Source organism: Lissotriton helveticus, chromosome 9 (assembly GCF_964261635.1).
Source record: "Lissotriton helveticus chromosome 9, aLisHel1.1, whole genome shotgun sequence".
Lineage (NCBI taxonomy): Eukaryota > Metazoa > Chordata > Amphibia > Caudata > Salamandridae > Lissotriton > Lissotriton helveticus.
Genome location: NC_136070.1, coordinates 203527415 through 203547530, shown reverse-complemented (window position 1 = coordinate 203547530; position 20116 = coordinate 203527415). Strand labels below are relative to the sequence as shown.

The 20116-nt window shown below is 43.7% G+C and overlaps 1 protein-coding gene across 3 annotated transcripts in view; it reads right to left on the bottom strand.

Annotated features, from left to right (window-relative positions):
• LRFN5 (leucine rich repeat and fibronectin type III domain containing 5) overlaps positions 1–20116 on the bottom strand; it is a 1086380-nt gene that overhangs the window by 730723 nt on the left and 335541 nt on the right. For all 3 annotated transcript variants that reach the window (XM_078659745.1, XM_078659746.1, XM_078659744.1), the window contains one exon: positions 1734–1892. The gene's annotated coding sequence lies outside the window, so the exon portion shown is untranslated. The remainder of the gene's footprint in view (positions 1–1733; positions 1893–20116) is intronic.

Here is a 20116-nt window from a genome sequence, read left to right as displayed (position 1 = left end):
TGTCCATCTGCAACATTTGGCCGAAAAGGTGCCTGGGATGCAAGGACACCTCAAAGGATGCCGGATGGAAGGATGCCATGCTGGAAAAATCCGAAAACTGACACCTGCCCTGAGGGGTGTGTCTTGGGGCGTACCTACGATTTTGGGAGTTTTGTATTAGGGACAGTACCCGAGGGTGGAGAGCAGATTTTGTTAGGAGGTTGCTAGAGCAGGATGTAGGCAATCTTAGACAGCATTGAGGGAACTTTGGGTAGAGTGGGGTGTAGGAAGGAGCATCTTAGAACGAGCTCAGTAGTTTAGGCTACTTACCCAAGAAACGTGAATGTACTTCTTAGGGAGTCTTCACGACTGGCACCTTTACTCTTGCCTGAAGGGAACTGTAAAGTAGGGAAGTCACTTTAGAGTAGGGTAGGGACAGATTAACTTTTTCTTTACTTTTTGTAAATGCAGTCCAGACTTCAAGTAGGGACGGTAATTGGATGCCTGATGTTTCTTGAACTAACGTTGCTTTTTATTCTGAGTCGATTGAGACTCCTTCGTAGGATTATGTTTGTATTAGTGCCAGTTCACCTTTTGAACCTCTTGCTGAGGTGTTTGTATGTCCAATTATTTTTGGCTTTGTAATACATTCTTAAACTTTAGTTGTAGTCAGTGGTTCTTTAGTTTGGATTTAATTGCTGATTTACAAAGGTGTTTTAATTATGAATGTGGAAACCTCCCCTCTACACTTCTTAGCAGACAAAAAGGTCCAGTCAACCTGACCGGAGATTCTGGAGAATTGATAAGGCAAATAAATCTAGATAAGAATCCCAGCTCGTTCACATCCGTAAAGGCCCATTGGCTTGAACATATGAATTGCACAATAAATCAATAAACATTACTGTCCTGCTACCTTTGCTGTAACTTTCTACAATAATTAGATTAGAACTATGAGTTCTGCCATAGTGTGTCCCAAAGAAGCAATCAGACATAACCTTTATTGTGACTTGTCACTATAATCAACTCGAGCCTAGTGTATTAAGCATAGCCTTTCCTGAAAGGCAATGATCATGCATACAGTCATAAAATTACAAGCATACAAAATCACAATTGGCAAAATAATATACACGACCTCTTAAAATGGCTTAGTGAGGATTATCACAGTGCAAATCTTCTATCACCAGGGTTAGTCACATGAGGTGGCTTTAACGTATGCTTTCACAAAAAAACTGCTCATGCCTATTACCTTTGGGAGGATGTGTCTTAATAAGCATATATGGGCTATAGCTTCTGACATAACTTTTCCCAATTAATCAAATAGGCTGGCAACCTTTCTCATTGTCTTGCCACAGAAAAAGCAAAACAAGTGTTCTTTTATAGTCAAAGCACACACCTTGTGCTCAATGAAAGACTTGTAGAAAGGAAGATTAATAATGGGTAAAGCCTAATCTCATTTGTCAGTATTGCTTCTTAATGCTCTTTTTCTATTGAGCACAAAAGGTCTGTTAATAGGTGTGCTGTCAAGCCAGACTAAGAAGTGAAGATAACTTAATTGTCCTATGTTCATTTTAGTAAAATAACACAATGCAATTGGCATGTCCACGAGTAAATTACCAAAACCAAACCAACAGTGTTTTATTTAAGAACAAAATACCGAAATAAAAATGATCATATGTATTTTTGGTCTACAATCTATTTATATAATGAGCACATTACATACTGTGTCTGTCTAAAAGTATAATACGTATAATTACCTTGAACAGACATCTAAACAGAATCTTTGAATAGACCAGATAGACCTGGTTTATGAGAAACAGTGGCTGGTAATTTACTGCTAGAAGGTGAACTTTTTCAGGTGTTGTGAGCACATCAAGCATGGCTTCTGATAAAATTCTACTGATCGTTCCCTGGGGCTGAAAAGTAAAAGAGAAAAGGGATTAATTGTTAAAGACTGCAAGAACTGCAAGAACACTACTATAATTTCTGAATTAAATAGTCAGAGGACACAACCCCCTCACCCCCCTCCAGATCTAGGACTTTTCACATACAGTAGGAAACAATGAGATAGCGTTATTCACACGCAAAGTTTGGTCATAAATATATATTAGGAATCATAATCAATTTTGATTCAAAGTGCCTAGGCCAGACAGTGTCACATTTGAAGTGAAACAAAACAAACCTCTTTTGAACATCGAATGATTTTTCAGCAGTTCTGTTCCACTGGCCTGTGATATTTGAAATTTGCTGTTTATTTCTTCTGAGCAAACATTGTTTGCTGCTTTAAGCATATCATATATTTCTGAATTTTGTTTTTAAAGCTAGATGATACTAGTTCTTCAATCAAATGTTTCACAGTAATGACCTTTAAATGTGAATTTGTGAAGGAAGTGATTCAAACTATCTAATTTTCTACTTTATTGAAAGTAATTTTATAGATATATACATATATTTAAATATGTTTTATATAATTTAAGGTGGTTATTGCCTTCCTAAAGAGACTATTCAAAGTGATCATTAAACATATATCTTCAATACATAAAAAATAATGTTAAAAAAATATCAACTCCGGACACATCCACTGACTTCCTTAAACAATATACCTTCATCTTTATCTGCAACGATGAAATGTATATAAATAGAGACACAGTTTTGGTTATGGAATTCAAATAGGATATATAGTTGTGCTGCGTATGTAACACGCAATTAGATTCTATTCACAGGGACAATTAATTGGCACAATGAATGGAAAAAATCTGTTTTGAACATGAAACAAGCACAATAAATCTGTCTGAGTTAAGTGTTGAACAATAGTAGCTGTTATTTTCTGGTCCATAGGTGGAAACAACTTGCCAAAGAAATTATCATAAAAAACAGGACTGATATGTTGATGCGACCAATAAAAGGAAATACAATACTGAAGGTGGAAACTTTACTTCAAAGCCATTGGGAAAGCCAAATATAGACTTGAATGCTGGATTGTGAAAAGTCAAACATCCTTTTGCATCATAAATGACCTTAGTTCTGCATTTGAATGATGTAACTCAGGTATGAGTGGGGCAAAATGGTATTTACATGAAAGTGAAGTGAAATAACAACATTTAGATGAGTATTGCAAGCGCCAAAACCGTTAATGTTTGCTTTGTATGTTGCAAGTGGCCTCATATTGCATTTAAATGTAAGACAACAGTAAAAGAACGACAATCTTATATCATTGACTATTATAATGAAGACATTAAATACTCTTTAGTGCAGCTTATGAATCAGCATATCATTCATGTAACACACATACATTTTCATTACTTCGTTAGCATTTGACTTGTACACAATGATACAATTCACATGTTGAATATATGATTAATTTTTGTCTCACCAGTGTTTCTGAAGTTTGTTGCAGTCAGGAAACATTACAAACTAACTATGTTTCTAGCATTTAATTGTTTGGTGTAATACAAATGTAATATCCTACATAATTCAAGGCCTCAGCCACTAAAACCTTAACAAGATCAATTACTGATAAAACACACATGTAATGTTTTTTGGGAAGTGCAAATGTAAAACAGAGATCAGTATATTTTCTATCAGTAAGTGATGTAGAACATCCGGGAATAGAACAAAAAAGAACACTCAAATAGGGAATGCTTCTCTAAAACACTCATACAAATCCCTCTTTACCTATTGGTTTGAAACATGCAGGTGTTCAACAGCACCAAAGGAGATACCCACAGCATCATTATAAAACAGGGTAATTTTCAATCCTTTTAATATTTTTATTTAGAGATTTAAAAAAAACGTATTTCAAATAATGACACAATTTCCATAGCAGGGATTCAAATGTCAAAATAGAAAGACGAGATAAGGATCTAAGCAAAAAGACACCCATATCTGATCACACTCATACACCCTGTTATGAACTTAGGGGCCGATTAGGATTGCGGTTTTTCCGCATCCTCCGGGCCGGCGGAAGTGTCTGCCGGCCCGGAGGATGCAGAAAAACCACAGCAGAGCCTTCAAAGGCCCCCCTCCAGATTCGGATGGCTGGGGGGTCAGGAAGACCGTCCGCAGCTTTTCCGCCGCGGTCGCCTTCCGACCGCGGCGGAAAAGCTCTAACATGTCTGGCGGTGTCTATCAGACACCGCCAGGCATATTAGGATGTTGGTGGTCCTATGCCTTTCCACGGCGGCATTGCCCGTTGCGGGCCCCCTGGGTGAAGGGAGGGTGGGGGGTGCACATGGGGGGAACCTACAGCAGCATCAACATCCCGCGGACTGTTGATGCTGCTGTGCAAATAGATGGGCTGGCAGCGGCTTGCCCTGATTTTCAGTGCAAGCGGCACAGTTCCAGTGTGAACAGGCCTGTTCACCGTCATAAAGAGCCCAAATGCTTGATTTAAAAGTCTAATGAGCCGCAACAAAGGTCCAGGACCTGAGGGGCACCACTTGGGGGACAGGACCATGCTAGAAACTGGTCCAGGAGCTGTTGGGGAGCATTTTATGTCCCTGAAGCTGAGATCAGGAGGCAAGCAGACTAGCCCTTTGAATCACTTTGGAGTTCTGGGTTCAAGGTAAGTTATGTTATGTTATGTTATGTTATGGAGAGATTTATATAGCGTTCAGCTACTCCGTGGAGTGTCCCGGCGCTTAAAACCCTCGGCGGTACAGGAGACGGGGAGCAAAAGAGCACCTACTGAACAAAGAGCAGAGTTTTAATATCCTTTCTAAAAGCTAAAAGATTACCATTGGTCCTGAGAGACAGAGGCAGAGCGTTCCATAACTGAGGAGCCAGGCGTTTGAAAGAGCGTCCGCCGCACCGGGTTCGCCGAATCGCTGGTACAGCGGCCAAGGCCAGAGTGGAAGACCTAAGTGCTCTAGATGGCTGGTAAAACATCACCCGTTTCCGGATGTACACGGCACCTGTGCCATGAAGTGCCTTAAAAGCCATCGTCAGTACCTTGAAAACAATGCGCTTTCTGATTGGGAGCCAGTGGAGGGCGTTAAGAAGATGGCTGGCACTGGCTTTCCGATTGAGGCCAAAAATAGCACGTGCAGCAGAGTTCTGGACAATTTGCAAGCGCGTAAGGAGGAATTCCGGGAGGCCCAGATACAGAACATTGGCATAATCCAGGCGAGAGCCTATCAGCGCCTGGATTCTAGAGATCTTCTGTGGTCCAGCGAAAGTAGGGGCAGAAATTTCCTGATCATCTTTAGAAGACCAAAACATTTGCCCACAAGACCCAGAACCTGAGGTTTGAGAGAGAGGCCGTTGTCAACCTGCACTCCGAGATTTTTTTGCGACCACTGAGTCGCTGGAGGGGGGAAACATAGCCGCCGGCCACCATGACTTCCACCTAGAATCCGGAGGGCAGCCAAAGAACAACACCTCTGATTTATCGGAGTTGCACTTGAGGCTGTTCCACTGAAACCAGTCGAAAACAGCCTCCAGGCAGCCCCTAATGATCTCACCATCAAAGTCGGAGCCTCGGTTACACGAAAAGAGGAGCTGGGTGTCATCGGCATATGACACGATCCGAGCTCCATGGGCCTCCGCCAGTGCCGCCAAAGGGGCCAAATAGATGTTAAAGAGAGTTGGGCTCAAAATTGAGCCCTGAGGAACCCCCACCTCCAGTGGCGGCACTGTGGCGGAGAACGGGAGGGGGGCCAGACCGTTTGTTGGCGGTCAGCTAGAAAAGAATCAAACCAACTGTACACCGACCCCCGCAGGCCAATCTCCCGGAGTCTGAAACGGAGACGGCCATGGGGGACGGTGTCAAAGGCCGCCGAGAGATCCAGCATCACCAACATCGCTTTGCCCCCGGAGTCCAAGGTTTCTTTGATGGCCTCGGTGACTTCTAGCAGAGCTGTCTCAGTGCTCATGTTGGATCGGAAACCTGACTGCGACTGGTGAAGAATATTATGCGTCTCCTGAAAATTGGCAAGCGTTAGATGGACATGCTTCTCCACAATTTTCGCAAATGCTGGCAAAAGGGAGATGGGTCTGTAGTTTGCGTGAACCGTGGGATCTAGATTCGATTTTTTTAACAGTGGCAGAATGAGTGCCTGTTTCCAGAGCTGTGGCACCATCCCTGTGCTAAGGGAAAGATTAAGCACCGGATTCACTAAGGGGTTAATCACATGAGCAACTTTGGCGAGAAATTTAGCAGGGCAGGGGTCTAGAGGGGAGCCTGCTTTTAATTTCATCAGAAGGTCCAAGGAGGCCTGAGAAGTAAGAGGCGGAAAGTCCAAAAGGAGAGGGCCGTCGGCGTCTAAAGCTGGTAGGGATGAAGGCGCTTCCCATGCAGTGGCCGCCCCGGCAGCAGAGAAAGCGGCCTGGATGGATTTGATTTTATTGGCAAAAAGATTAGCTAGCTCAGTAATCCAAAGCTCGGAGTGCACGCTTTTGGGGGCACACCATGAGGGAGAGGTAAAATCATTCACTATCCTAAATATTTCTTTGCAAGAGTTGGTGGCTGCCTCGATTCTTTTAGCAAACTATGATTTTTTCTCTGCAGTGATGTCATGAAGGTATTCTCTGATCGAGTCTCTGTATGCCTCCTTGGATATAGAGTCATACTGTCTGCGCCATGCTCTTTCTGCTTTTTTACATTGCCTCCGTTTTTCTGCCAGAGCAGAGGAAAACTAAGGGGCAGATGTTCGAGAAGAGTGTATACGATCTGCATGAAGAGGGGCCAGTTCATCAGATTGCTGGAGAAGCCAGGTCTGCAGGTGCTCCAGATCTGTGTCCAGGACGCCTGTCCACTGGCACAGGTGGGTGAGTAGGGCCTGCGCTAGCATGTCAGGAGAGACACGATGGAAGGCTCTGACATTTTGAGCTTGGCGGGCCTGCCCATTGGAAGAGACTTTTCCAGAAAGAGTGATCTGAAAGTCCACTAAATAGTGGTCCGACCAGAGAACTGGTACGGGAGTGGAGATATAAATCGGGATGGTCGAAAACACTTGGTCAAGTATGTGACCTTTGCTAGGTGTGGGGGCCGAAAGATAAGGAAAGAGCCCTAATGAGGAGGTAGTATCACTCAACTTGATGTAATCTGTGTCGTCCACAGTGTCCATGTGGATATTAAAGTCACCTAGGAGCAAGCAGTGTTTTGATCTTAGGCATAGCGCTGAGATTGCGGAGTAGAGCTCCTCGTGAAAGGAGCCCATTGGGCCTGGAGGCCTATAAACCAGGAGCCCTGAGCAAGATTGGTGTGGAGATAGGGAAAGCGAGGATCCCAGAGTCTCGCATCCCTGAATATCATCCGTGTTTATGATTGAACAAGCAAAGCGCTTTTCCACCACCATGGCGACTCCACCACCCCGGCCACTGGCTCTGTCTTTCCTGAGGATAGCGTAGCTGGGGGGATTGCTGTAGCTATATCCGAACCCGAACCATCTCCCAGCCACGTTTCAGTCAGAAAGAGACAGGTGGGCTTTATATCTGTCAACAGGTTAAAAACGTCCAGTGCATGCTTCCCTAAGGATTTGGTGTTTAGTAATAGACAGTTACTCTTAGTAGGTATGGGCTTAGAATTAGAAATTGTTGAGGAAAAACAAGGGGAACCCAGTCAATGGCGCGGGACCATGGGTATCAATTATTTATCAAGGTAACAAGTGGTCCTTAGCATACAGAAATAAGAGAAAACAAAGATATTGTATAGACCACAGTGGGCTACTATATAGTTCACAATCCATTGTCCAGCCGGGCAAGGGATTTTGTATTGATTTGATAGATTGTTTGATTTAAAAATACAACACATAACCCAAAACAGAGGGGTTATAGTAGGGCACAGTCCTGTGCCATACGTTGGGAAGAAGTGAAAAGGGACAATAGGTGAAAGAAATATCAGGCAAACAGGGTGAGCTTGCAGGGCACTGATATGGATTTACATTGACAGTGTATCCTGGAGTTACTCATACACACAATAATGCAATAGGGTCACATGTATGAATTACTCTAAATGGAGTCGACGTTTCGATCCCAAGCTCTGTTATAAAGGGATCATCTTCAGGACGTGAAAATAATTTTGCCCGAGTAAAGCTTTTTAAACGCCTGTTTTAGAAAAAAGCAAGGGAGAAAAAACAAAGACATACATGTAGTCAATTTTGGTATTAGGCAGGTAATAGTCAGCACTCGCTTTGCAGTTACAGTATTCGGAATCGCAGTGACAAGTGTAGCCATAAGGCGTGGGCATTCAGTGCAATCCTTTTTTTAAAAAAAAGATTCATGCTACTGTAGAGATAAACATATTGTGAACAATCAATGTTTTGACAACATTTTGGTGGTGGTAATCTCTAGGGTAAGAATGGCGCGTGCAAGTGATCCAAGTTCTAATATTCTGCGCAGAAGTAGTGAGGCGTGATGCCGTGATCAGGATGTGATACGGAGTGAGGGGTCATATTGTGGTCCTTGCCGTACTATAGGTGCATTGGTCCTCCCTAATAGTAAATTATTGAGCAGTGGTAGGAGAACCTACCAAGTTAGTGTCTGAGATAAAATTCTCTTCAAATGGAGTGGCCTGATTGTTGAAACCGCCGAGCATTGCCCTGTTGGGAATAAGGGAATATTTTAGTACTCATTTTGGACAGTGTTGGGGTTAGAGAAGGGGTCAGGCCGAGGTATATCAATTTACCATCTCTGGGGTATCCCTCTGATATCGGGCAATATTTGAGACGATGCTTGCGAGCTCTGACCCCTCACTCCGTATCACATCCTGATCACGGCATCACGCCTCACTACTTCTGCGCAGAATATTAGAACTTGGATCACTTGCACGCGCCATTCTTACCCTAGAGATTACCACCACCAAAATGTTGTCAAAACATTGATTGTTCACAATATGTTTATCTCTACAGTAGCATGAATCATTTAAAAAAAAAAAAAAAGGATTGCACTGAATGCCCACGCCTTATGGCTACACTTGTCACTGCGATTCCGAATACTGTAACTGCAAAGCGAGTGCTGACTATTACCTGCCTAATACCAAAATTGACTACATGTATGTCTTTGTTTTTTCTCCCTTGCTTTTTTCTAAAACAGGCGTTTAAAAAGCTTTACTCAGGCAAAATTATTTTCACGTCCTGAAGATGATCCCTTTATAACAGAGCTTGGGATCGAAACGTCGACTCCATTTAGAGTAATTCATACATGTGACCCTATTGCATTATTGTGTGTATGAGTAACTCCAGGATACACTGTCAATGTAAATCCATATCAGTGACCTGCAAGCTCACCCTGTTTGCCTGATATTTCTTTCACCTATTGTCCCTTTTCACTTCTTCCCAACGTATGGCACAGGACTGTGCCCTACTATAACCCCACTGTTTTGGGTTATGTGTTGTATTTTTAAATCAAACAATCTATAAAATCAATAAAAAATCCCTTGCCCGGCTGGACAAGGGATTGTGAACTATATAGTAGCCCACTGTGGTCTATACAATATCTTTGTTTTCTCTTATTTCTGTATGCTAAGGACCACTTGTTACCTTGATAGATATAGAATTAGAAATGGCACCATTGCCTGGTAGCCAGCTGCACCCAGGGCAGCGTCTATTACCTTTGGGTGGTTTAGGGAAGGCAGTGCAGCAGTTGTTCCTGAAGTCCCTAAGAGCTAGCAGCTCATCCTGGGTGTATTTTATCATTCTAGCCTGCTCACCCAACCCTGCTCGCACCCGTCTGCCTCCGGGACGCCTCCGGGACGCTGACAGGCGCAGACGGGCTTTCCTTTGGCGCTCCTTAGGCGCGTTGGAGGCGTGTCCGCTGCTCGCGTCTGCTGCACGGAGGAAGGGCACTTAGTTTTAAGGCGTCGCCGGCGAGATGCAGCACCACTAGTCTGCCGCCCCACGAGCCTGCCTACCCCCAAGATGGCCGCTGAAAAGTGCGCGGCCTACAGGTCCCAGAGCACCCTTTAGCACCTCATCGGCTGAATGGGTGAGGGACACTGTAAGCAGAGCAGCGGGAAGAAGGGTGAGTGATAAATGAGAAATAAAAATAGTGGAGGGAAGACCTAGAAGTCACCCAGCTTACTGCCTCAGGTAACTCTGAAGAGCAAAAAAGTGCAATGTGCAACGATTGAACACACAGTAAAAACGCTAGTAATCAGCAGATAAAATACAACGCTAGTAGTCAGCAAGTAAAATACAGCAAATAAAATACATCAGTTTTTAAAATCTACTCGTGTTCAGAGCAATTACATCCACTCGCCCGCACCCGGCTTTTGCCTCAGGTGTCGTGGGAGGAATGAGGATCTAACCGGGGTAACCCTCAGGTGGAGTTTTAAGGCGTCACCGGCGAGATGCAGCACCACTAGTCTGCTGCCCCACGAGCCTGCCTACCCCCAAAATGGCAGCTGAAAAGTGCGCGGCCTACAGATCCCAGAGCACCTTTCAGCACCTCATCGGCTGAATGGGTGAGGGACACTGTAAGCAGAGCAGCGCGAAGAAAGGTGAGTGATAAATGAGAAATAAAAATAGTGGAGGGAAGACCTAGAAGTCACCCGGCTTACCGCCTCAGGTAACTCTGAAGAGCAAAAAAGTACAATGTGCAACGATTGAACACACAGTAAAAACGCTAGTAATCAGCAGATAAAATACAACGCTAGTAGTCAGCAAGTAAAATACAGCAAATAAAATACATCAGTTTTTAAAATCTACTCGTGTTCAGCGCAATTACATCCACTCGCCCGCACCCGGCCTCCTCCTCAGGTGTCGTGGGAGGAATGAGGATCTAGTTGCAGGTCCAGTTCTTGTTCCCCAGGAAAAAGATTCATAATAAGAATTTGGCTTGGTAGTTTGGTCTGCCCTGTTCCCATGATGCACTGGGCCAGGGACAGACTAATTTGCATGTAGCCAGGTTCTGAACTGGGATGGTGCAGTGAGCTAAAAAACGGTGATGAATCATGCCCTGATCTTTTGACTGGGTAGGAGTGTTCTGCTTAATTCAGATACTCTGTCCATCACCACCCCCTTTTCTGAATCCCCAGGAAAAAGGGCATCAGGCAGCATGTCCGCATAACTGAGCAGTAGCTCCTTCATAATAGCAGTAGAGAATCCACAATCCAGAAGTGTATTGAAGTGGTGGCGTCTGATGTTCTTCTTTTATACACTGGTGCTCTGGCTCTCGAAGGTGGGAGAAGCTTCTAGACAGTAGCTTTGGAATACATGGCTTTGGAATACATGGAATTACCTAATTCAGCCTCCCTTGCTCCAAGCTGGGTGAAGTGACAATGCAGTTTCGTTAGGCTCTTTGTGTGGAGATTGGCCACAGCCTATTTATTTATTATTTATTTATTTGTGAATTTTATATAGCGCACAGCTACCCCAACGGGGTGTCCCTGCGCTTCTGGGTATACTAAGCTGGGTCAGACACTGGGAAGATGTTTTTAGCAGAAAAGGAAGGTTTTGAGCGCTCTACGGAAGGGGAGTTCTTGCTGTATCATCTGAATGGAGATGGGAAGTCTGTTCCAATGAGAGGAAGCTGAGACTTGGAAGGTTTTCCCTCCAGAGCATGTTTTTTTCAATCTAGGTGTGGCGAGGAGATGTTTAGAGCTAGAATGGAGAAGGCGAGCATTACTGTAGGGGCGGAGGCAGGAGACAAGATATGCAGAGCCCTTTCCTTTTTTTTGCCCTATGGGCGAGTGTGAGGGCTATGAATTCTGCTCTTTTTTGGACTGGCAGCCAATGTCGTTTTTTCCGGTAGGGAGAGATATGCTCTCGTAGGGAGATACCACAGACCAGGCGGACTGCGGCATTTTGGACTGTCTGGAGACGGTGGAGTAGGCCAGAAGACAGACCCATGTCCAGGCCGTTGGCGTAGTCTAGAAGTGACGTGATTAAAGCTTGAACAATTGTTTCCCTTGTATGGCTAGGAAGAAAATTTATAAATTTTTTCACCATCCTGATTTTGGAGAAGCATGCTGCGGACACCGTCTGGACTTGGGACTAAAATGTAAGGCTAGAGTCCCATCTGACTCCAAGGTTTTTGACAGAGTCCTTGGATATGGGGGCTGCACTTAGGTCCAGGGGCCACCAAAGGTTGGAATCCAGTGACGAGGGCTGCTGAAAGAAGAGGACTTCGGTTTTTCCGACATTTAGCCGGAGAAAGTTGCTGTCCATCCAGCGGGCGATGTTGCGGAGGCAATCTTTTAAGGGATCGAAAGTGGTCTGGGAGACGATGTCATAGGAAAACAGAAGCTGAATGTCGTCAGCATACGATGTGGCCTTGATTCCTGACTGGGCAATAATCTCCGCCAGAGGGGAGAAGTAAACATTAAACAGAAGCGGACTCAGGGAGGAGCCCTGAGGGACTCCCCACCTGAGCGGACGGCTGTTGGAGGTAAACGGGGGGTGAACACGGCCTGTGTCCGATTTGAGAGGAAGGATGCAATCCATTCCAAAGCCTCGTCTTGGATTCCTTTTGCGTGGAGGCGCTCGAGCAGGACGGGCTGGGAGACGGTGTCAAATGTCCCCGACAAGTCGAGCAGCACCAACACCGCCCTTGATCCCTCATCCATTTTCCACCGCACTGAGTCTGCCATCTCAATGAGTGCTGACTCGGTACTGTATCCGGGTCTGAACCCGTGCTGTGAGTCGTGAAAAGTACCATGGGCTTCAAAAAATTTGGCCAGTTGCTGTTGGAGTAGCTTTTCAAGCACTTTGGCAGGTGCGGGGAGCAGAGAGATGGGTCTGTAGTTGACTGGTTTGTTAGGGTCTGCATTGGGTTTTTTAAGGATGGGAACCAATCGAGCATGCTTCCAGGATTCGGGGTAGATGCCTGTCTGCAGGGATTCGTTCCAGATGTCATTATATATTGTCATTATTATATGTATGTAGAGGTGAAGCTGAGGCCAGCTCCTCCTCTATCCATTGAATATTGGTCCATCTAGTCACACCTAAGCTCTCATTGTGTGTAGTGTCTAGAAGGAATACACAAAGCTCAGTAATTTGTCCAGAAACTGGCTGCAAACATCAAATGGCCAAGGCAAGAAAATGGCAATTTTCTAAATGGGCATTTTCAGAATTGTAATTTAAAATCCAACTTCACCATAAAGTCGGATTTTAAAATAGGATTCCAGAGACACCAAACATGAACCAGTTATCTCTTCCTGTTGCAAAGTCATCCTGTGCCCTGGGCACCACCCAACTTTTTGCTGACTGATACTGGTGGTAAGTGACTCTGACTGACCTTGGCCTCTGCCTAACCAGGCCCAGGGACAGTGCTATGCTGAAAGAGACACATTAGAATACAGTTAAAACACCTACATACACTAGAGTACACAATGGTGTGGTGGGGTACCCCTGTGATTGGCATGACCTACCCTATAGGCCCCTTGAATATAATAGGACAGGGGCATTGAAAATACCTAGAAGTCCCTAGTACCCTATGGCATGGCAGTTTAGAGGGCAGCAGCTCTTTTTGCTCTTGCATGTGTGCACTGTGGAAGCCTGAGGTCAGTTTAAAAGCAGCCCTGGGTGCCAGGACTGCTTTTAAAAAGTAAATTGTGCCCAAACTCACCTTTGGGCTTTAGGGCACTTACAAATGGATAACCTACAATGTTGTGGCATATTAGGAACCCCCAGGGTCTCATCTATGTGTCCAAGGGGTGGGGGGTCAGATACTTATAAGGTACACCCTTATAAAATGAGTTTTATATGCTCTGTGGTTAAGTGCTGCTCAAATTCGACTTTGATGCTAGGCGCACTGTGGAGGGAGAATCTGCAATATTTCTATAGATTCAGAACCCCTAAAGTCTGCCGTAGTTGCACATGGGGTGGGGTTCCAGTAGATATAAGACAAGTACTTATAAAATATGTTTTTGTAAGTCTGGTGCTGGAAAAGTAGCCCAAGTACGTTTTCCCATTGCAAATCCCATGTTTCATAGGTTAAGATGGTAGGAAGTTATTGATTAATGACTCGTGATTGGAGAGGGTTAGAAATACCATTCAAAGACTTCCCAGAATGGTATTAAAAAATCCAACAATATCATATTGTTGAATTTCTCCTAAAGTGTACATACAAGAAGTTATAGGACTTTCTTGTTTGTAAGTTCAAATTCAGCCTTCCAGTGGTCTGTCCTGATTGGTCATAGTTCAGTTGATTAGCCAGGCTGCCTTGAAGAGGTGATAAAGAGCTCCTGGGGTTAACCAGCTCTGCTGTCAGGGCAGTTTTCTGTTCCATAGGAATGCCAGTCCAGGGGGAGGAGTCATAAACTATGTTCTTCAAAGGGGAGAGCAGAGAATAGTGTCATTTACAACTCTGAACTTCCCACCTTAGGCAGATGGTAGGATTAAGGAAGGTAGGAGCAGATGCAGGGGAGAGATTCTAAGTAAATTAGCCATCCTATGGGTGTGTTTAGCCAGCTCTTACCACCTTGCTGGAAAATTAGCCATTATTGGATTTGGAAGATTTGATGCACTCTGCAACAAATAATGCCACACTCTACAGAATGTGGTCATATATTGGAGGAGTTACTCTTCTCTCATTGGTCAAAAGTGACCCAGAGAACTTGGAATAAGTATCTGAGATGGGCAGAGCCCTCCAGGTCTGCTGCTTGAAACTTACTGAAGCAAGACATTGCCAAGCTGAGAAGTTTTGCTGTGCAAAGATTTCTAAGACCTGACCTCTGAAGACTGCACCATCTGAAACAACAGCCCTGTGGATTCTCTCGCTGAAAATTAACTGAAAGCTGCAGGTTAAAAGAGCTCATCTGGAACATCGCCAACTAAATCTACACCTAGGAGAACTACCGGTGGATTTGTGAGGGTTTTGTACCAGTGGATTGTGAGAACAGAAGTTCTCAACTTTCAAGGACCATCTTGGAGCTTCCATACCCTTAGAGTGAGTTTGAGACACTTTGGGACCCCTTGAAGAACTTCAGGAAGAAGTTCAAGAAGTTTGGAGAACTTTGGGGCAACTTTGAAAAATAGCTCCACAGTGGGTCCTGCTCAACCTGGTCAGCCAGGCCGCCTGCCTTCAACCACGAGCCGGCCAAGCCAACCAGGTTCGTCCCGCTAAAAGCTCCATCGATCCAACTTTCAGAGTTTGACAGGGACTAGAATAAAAATCCCTCACCGGATCTGGCTACATGAGAAGCATCAAGAGACTCCACGAGAAAAAGCTCCAGAAAAGTTTCTAAGTGCGCTCGTAGAAAAAGTTTCCTGGTTTACCCAACTGAACTGTTAAAGGAAAATTTTCCAAGTCTGCTCCACGGAAGTTGACCGTGAGGTCATCGAAAGGCAAGCCGGCGAAGCCTCACCGGATCCGGACTGGCTGGGAGCTTTGAGGGCTCTCTGGAAGAAGAGCTCAAGAAAAGTTTCTAAGTGTGAAGGTAGAAACTGAGACTGGGACCTGCTGTGAGCTGTAGCCGCTCAGGGCTCCTTCGCGCCCGGCCTGAAACTTTGAATTTGGCCCGGTCTATCGCAAGCAGGTATCACAATATGGTGCTATAATCTTCCAAGTGCTATATTTTGCTAAATCTTTAAAAAATCATATCTCTGGTTCCCTACATTGGATTTTTGTCGTTTTGGTGTAATTTTAAAGATAAGAATATTTCATATTTATAAAAATTGGTATTGGATTTTTATTAGGTGTGTGTCTCAATTATTTACTGAATTGGTGTTTTTAAATGCTTTACATACATGTCTTTGAAGTTAAGCCTGCCTGCCTGCAGCCAAGCTACCAATGGTTGAGCATAGGAATAATTTTCTAAGACCTGTGCTGACTCCTACTATGTGTTAGTGGCCTTATTGCCAGGGGCAGACTTACAGATGCCTCTATCCATTACTCTTATAAAATATCATAAGGCAATCCCAATGTTATCCCATAGGAGAGATAGGCCTTGCACTACTCGTCAGGGGTAGTAAGCGCTATATAAATGCAATTACAATACAATACAATACAATACTAAAAAAATTGTTTAAGAGCTTTTCACTACCAGGACATTTAAAACTTGAAAGTGCATGTCCAACTTTTTAAATACATTGCACCCTGCCTTTGCAGCTGCCCAGCCAGGGCCTAGGTTTGCAGTTACTTATATATATTCAAAAGGAATGTTTGGGCCTGGCAAAAAGTTTACTTTGCCTGGTCAAAATGTCAATGTAAAGCTGCACACCCAGGCTCTGTAATGGCAGGCCGGAGACATGTTTAAAGGACTACTTAAGTGGGTGACACAATCAGTGCTCCAGGCTCAATCTTAGTATTTAATTTACAGGCCCTGGGTACATATATTACCATTTTACTTGGCACTTATAAGCAAATAAATATACCATTTGGCGATAAGCCAATAGTACCATGTTTTAAGGAGTGAGTATATGCACTTTAGCACTGGTTAGCAGTGTTAATGTGCAGAGTCCTAAGGCCAAAAAAAACGAATTAAGAAAAAAGGCAGAGCAAGAAGGCAAAAAGACTGGGGATGATCCTGAAGAAAAGGCCAGGTCTAGCTGAGTCCATTATAGGCTTTTGTGGAATTGAAAGAATCTCGAAGTATACGGTAATCGCAGATTTCCAGAGGTATTCATAAAAGTAAAAGAAATTGTGCAGAAGGAAATATAATAGGTTGATTGATTTATACACTTTATACACTTTCACATCCAGAAATGTGCAAACATGATACAAAAGTGTAATATTCACACGCAAAAAGAATGTTTATTGTTTTTTCTCCACCTGGAAAGTATTTCCCATATTGAGAATAGATCAGTTTTGTGGGTCAGACCCTTCCTAATAACACCATCAAAACTCATTTCATCATTCCCTTAATATGTAAGAATGTATTCATAAAAGAACCTAACTCAAAATGATTGGTTAATACCAACAAGCTTACTTGTTTGTGCTTGTTCACCAACTTGTTATAGGTGAAAATCGCACAGAATGTGCACCTTGCCACTCTTAGAACTAGATCTGCTCACAATGAAAATTCCCAGACTGCCAGAATTACCATATGCGCAAATCCCATTTACAGGGATAGAACCTCACTATTTTACTTCTGTGAATAGGGAATGCACATTTGCCCCTACAAATGATGGTTACTGAACATCTAAATGTGCAGATCTCGAATCCACAAATATTTGTGCCACTGACACAGATATCCTCCATGGGCCAGGGCATTTAATTGTCCCTAAAACCAAGACAGTAGCCAAGGAAAATGCATTCTTTTCAGTCCATGTCTCAAATATGGCATTTGGTTCACTATACATCGAGGAAGGCTCGTTTCCTAGAAAATTGTCAAAGACTTTTAAAAAACTATTTTTTGTAAATTTGAGTGGGAAAGTTTGGATGGTGTTGTAAGTAGTGTTAACTGTACTAAATATCTGACAGCGTGTCTCCCACTCCTCTGATGCTGTTGCGTACTGCTATGTTGTTGTTGCTATCTTTTTTGGATTCTAAGGTTTCCAATTGGTTTTAATTGCCTTTCATTTGCCTGTTTATTTTCATACAGTTTAAATGTGCTTATGTGGACATTATAATGATCCATTAGATGCTAACTTAGCAGCAAGCAGATTTGTTGCATGATTCTGATAAGCATAAATAAGCATAAGCTTGTGGATTTGGTGTAGCTGATGTGGATACAAATGAAAATTAATCACGATGAGCTGGTGCCTTGTATTTCTGTTTTTCGTGTTTGCATTAGAACAGTCTCTTATGTCCACATATACTGCACTTTTAAGGGTTAGATTAAAATCTCTATCTTTCTGGAGATTATGTTTTTCTGTTCACATAAAAAGAATAAATACATACTGGTGGAATTGCCCCTTTTTGCAGGGCTACCCCAAACCGTTTGCCTTCTTCCTCCTCTTTTTTCTGAATTCTTTTTGTTGACTTTAGTACTCTGAGCACTTTATCACTCATAATTAACCCTGGGCGTAGTTTGCGCAGTAGTGCTACATGTAGCTATGCAAAGTGCTCTTCACACTACGCAAGCTACGCATAGCTACGCGAACTGCGTTGTCCGATAGGGAAAATGCTGTTCGCACTGATTGCACAGTGCCGAATGCTTCATTGCAAACCACATCTTGCACAGTGCAAGCGGTCGTTTTCTGCCGCTCAACGCGGACTGGTAGTTTCTCATCACGAGCGGTCATGAGAATACGCAACCACTCGCAATGAGAAACCTGACCTCCCCGCGTTGAGAATCTCGCCAGGGGGTTTATTTTCCACACTCGTGATCGTCAACTTGATGTTGCTGATCGCAAACAAGGAAAAAGTCTTGCCGCAATGTTATTTTGCGCACTTGCGGTCGCCAACATGACGTTGAGCAAGCAAAAAATGCCCACTATGCTACACTTTTTGCACTGTGCTACATGCAATTCGCGTAGCGCGTAGTTGCGCAAACTATGCATGCTCCGCGACCGTAGAGTAGTCCTAAGCCCAGGGTTACTCCTAGTCAGTACTAATGTGTGTCTCTCCAAAAACAGATTGATATTAGGGTATGCCTGAGTGGCATATTTAGTTTTCTTATACATCCCTTGAAAAGTGGTATACCATATACCCAGGGCTTGTAATCTGAATGGTACTAGTGGGACTGCGGAACTAGTTGTGCCATCCATTCATGTAGCCTTTGAAACCTGTCTCAGGCCTGCCATTGCAAGGCCTATGTGTGCAGTTTACTGCCACTTCGACTTGGAATTTAAAACCATTTTCCCCTTTTGTTACACATAAGTCACCCCTAAGGTAGGCTCCTAATGACCCTCAGACCAGGGTGCTGTGTTTCTAAAAGGCAGGACATGTACCTTTTTGTTTTATATGCCCTGGCAGTGACAAACAGCTAAATTCATTTTTCGCTGCTAGGAGGCTGCTAGGAGGCTTCATTTTCCATAGGTTAGCATTGGGGATTTCTTAAAAAATCTTTTAAGCTGTCATTTCTGATTCGAAAGGAGTAGCTACTTCATGTTTAATATCATTGGAATAGTGGTGATAAATCACCTTTAATGGTAAAGTTGGATTTGACATTACTATTTTAGAAATGGCACTTATAGAAAGTGGACATTTGTCTGCTCTAACTTTGCTCTGTGTGCCTGCAGCCTGTCTCCAATGCACGTCTGTGCTGGGTGACAGCTATACTTTGTGCCTTCCCTCTAGACAGCCAAACCATAGGAAGGGAGGGATGTGACATGGGATTCATCTTCAATCATTTGCATACTGATTTCCTTCCTGGGCAGGAAGGCGTAGATGTGGCTCACACTAGCATCTGAATAGGTTGTATCCTGCTCTAACTCAAAGGGCCTGATTTACCCACCCACAGGTAGTCTGGAGCCAGGGATGTGTTGAAAGGGATCCGCGTGCACTTCAAAGAACTTCTTTAAGGTCACCCCCTACATCTAAGGCACATTTGTTGCGTATAAGTACCAGGCTTCTGGCCCTATCAAATCAGTACATTACTGGACTTGGGGAAGAACTCTGCTGGAGGGTAGACTGCTGTGCTGAAAGGATTGCCACTTTGCTGTGACTACTGTTCTAAGGACCTGCTTCTCTGCCTTGTTGAGCTGCCCTGATAGCTGCTGATCTTGCTCTGCCGAGGATAAGTACTGAACCCATCCACTTAAACTCATAGTGACTCCAAGGGCTTGCTGGCTTGCCCTGTGATTTACTGCACGATTGGGGTGGAGTACATATACACCTGGTTTGACACCTATTTGGCTGTAGTAACCTGTGAAATGCAGTTTAGGAATTGGAATAGTAGTGCTATTTTAGGAGTGTATACTTACGTTAGCATGTCTCTCCCTAAACCCTTTCTTAAATTCCTTTCAACCCTCTATATTTACAGGAAAACATTCCCCGGTTCCCCTTGTCCATCCCAGCATTTAGTAGAAAATTGTATACCTTTGTGTGCCGAAACCTCCTCCAGCTTGGCGGTGAACTTTAGACAGAAAGGACAGGAGAAACATACATGGAGGTCTGAAATTGTAGGTTACTGAATAGCATTTTGTGATACATGAATAGTAATAATGCAGCAGTACATTAGGCACTGCAAAATGCATTTGATTAATTGTTTAAGTGGTACTTGCATGAAGTGAATATCTGCTCAACGGGTGCTTACAGCTTCTCCTCAACAATGTACTCCTCTTTAAAAGGAGCACAGGTGAGAAATGTAATTTCTTCCCAGATACGACATTTCAGCAGCTCCTCTGTACAGATATGACATTAGCCAAAGTTC